Genomic DNA, 2,741 nt, shown 5'->3' on the forward strand with positions numbered 1-2,741 from the left:
GGGTCCTGGTGTGGTAGGACAGTAGGACTCATGAGGCAATTATAAGTTATATTCTTCAAGAATCAATGGGTACATATCATTCATTTATAACTCCAAAAATGTATGTAGCATCTGCTGATTACCCCTTTAAATGTCAATAATCTGTCCTCCAGAGTGGTGTCACTACAGACCCGGGTTCGATTCCAGGCTGTGTCACAGCTGGCTGTGACCGGGAGACCCATGAGGCGGCACACAATTGGCCCGGGTAAGAGGGGGGGTTTGGCCGGCCGGGATTTCCTTGTCCCATCGCGCTCTAGCAACTCCTTATGGTGGGCCGGGCGCCTGCAAGCTGACTTCGGTCACCAGCTGGAAGGGGTTTCCTCTGACACATTGGTGCGACTGGCTTCCGGATTAAGCAGGTAGTGTGGCTTGGCAGGGTCGTGTTTCGGAGGACACATGGTTCTTGACCTTCGCCTTTCTGTCCACCATGAGTTATGACAAGGAGGACTGGTGCTACAACGTTTCATAGAGCAGCGGTGTTCTTAGTGTAGTCTGAGTCCCTTGGGGAGTGTAGTCCTGAGTCCCTTGGGGAGTTGCAGTGATGGGACAAGACTTTAACTACCAATTGGGGAGAAAAAGGGGTAGAAGTACAAAAACAATGATAAAGTCAATAATCTGAAAACATATGAACTTAGATTTGTCTCATTTTCACATATGTTGTAGCATAGACCCTATTTTACATTGTCTGAAGTTTTTGTGTTGTGTCCTCCATCAGATGAGACATACCATACTCTTTAATACAGGGTGGGTGCCATTTCTATCATAGAAATATAATTCATAGAAAGGACCTATCCCTTCAGAGACTGCAATTTAGCTGGTAACACCATTGACATTTTAATTCAATTTAATTCCACCCACCGTCGAATGTCAACACGAATGGGAATGTATTTTATAATGACCATATTTCTATGATTTTCTATGATTTCGATAGGTTTTGGGAGATTGACAGATTCATTTGAAACAATGGATATTCCAACTCAAGTCAACATTCTCTGATGTGTGGACCTCCAATCATCTTTGTGGTACCATTTGAAAGAGGACATTTCAATGTTATTCATATCAGACAACACGACGAGAGAATGCTGTTTCTCAACTGATGGCAGGCACAACACAAACAACTGAGATGATGTCAAATGTGTGTGTGTGTGTGTGTGTGTGTGTGTGTGTGTGTGTGTGTGTGTGTGTGTGTGTGTGTGTGTGTGTGTGTGTGTGTGTGTGTGTGTGTGTGTGTGTGTGTGTGTGTGTGTGTGTGTGTGTGTGTGTGTGTGTGTGTGTGTGTGTATGCATGTGTCTGTGCCAATGTTTGTGTTGCTTCACAGTCCCCGCTGTTCCATAAGGTGTTTTTTAAATCTGTTTTATTTTTCTAATTTTACTGCTTGCGTCAGTTACTTGATGTGGAATAGAGTTCCATGTAGTCATGGCTCTATGTACTACTGTGTGCCTCCCATAGTCTGTTTTAGACTTTGGGACTGTGAAGAGACCTCTTGTGGCATGTCTTGTGGGGTATGCATGGGTGTCCGAGCTGTGTGCCAGTAGTTTAGACAGACAGCTCAGTGCATTCAATATGTCAATACCTCTCATAAATAAAAGTAGTGATGAAGTCAATCTCTCCTCCACTTTCAGCCAGTAGAGATTGACATACATATTATTAATATTAGCTCTCTGTGTACATCCAAGGGCCAGCCGTGCTGCCCTGTTCTGAGCCAATTGCAATTTTCCTAAGTCCTTTTTTGTGGCACCTGACCACACAACTGAACAGTAGTCAAGGTGCGACAAAACTAGGGCCTGTAGGACCTGATTTTTTGATAATGTTGTTAAGAAGGCAAAGCATTGCTCAATTATAGACAGACTTCTCCCCATCTTAGCTACTACTGCATCATTATGTTTTGACTATGACAGTTTACAATCTAGGGTTACTCAAAGCAGTTTAATCATCTCAACTTGCTCAATTTCCACATTATTTACTACAAGATTTAGTTGAGTTTTAGGGTTTAGTGAGTGTTTTGTTACAAATACAAAGAAATATTTGGTGCTAACTTATTCCTTGCCACCCATTCTGAAACTAACTGCAGCTCTTTGTTGAGTGTTGCAGTCATTTCAGTCACGATAGTAGCTGATATGTATAGTGTTGTCATCCACATACATAGACACTCTGGGTTTACTCAAAGTCAGTGGCATGTTGTTAGTAAAAATTGAAAAAAGCAAGGGGCCTAAACAGCTACCCTGGGGAATTCCTGATTGTAACTGGATTATATTTGAGAGGCTTCCATTAAAGAACACCCTCTGTGTTCTGTTAGACAAGTAACTCTTTAACTCTTTATCCACATTATAGCAGGGGATTTTCCAGCAGCTGCCTATGATCGATAATGTTAAAAGTCAAACAAGACAGCCCACACAATCATTTTATCATCAATTTCTCTCAGCCAATCATCAGTAATTTGCGTAAGTACTGTGCTTGTTGAGTGTCCTTCCCTGTAAGCATGCTGAAATTCTGTTGTCAATTTGTTTACTGTGACATAGCATTGTATCTGGTAAAACACAATTTTTTCCAGAAGTTTACTAAGGGTTGGTAACAGGCTGATTGGTCAGCTATTTGAGCCAGTAAAGGGGGCTTTACTATTCTTGGGTAGCGAAACTACTTTAGCTTCCCTCCAGGCCTGAGGGCACACGCTCTCTAGTCGGCTTAAATTGAAGATGTGGCA

Source organism: Oncorhynchus keta, chromosome 26, assembly GCF_023373465.1.
Source record: "Oncorhynchus keta strain PuntledgeMale-10-30-2019 chromosome 26, Oket_V2, whole genome shotgun sequence".
Taxonomy (NCBI): Eukaryota; Metazoa; Chordata; class Actinopteri; order Salmoniformes; family Salmonidae; genus Oncorhynchus; species Oncorhynchus keta.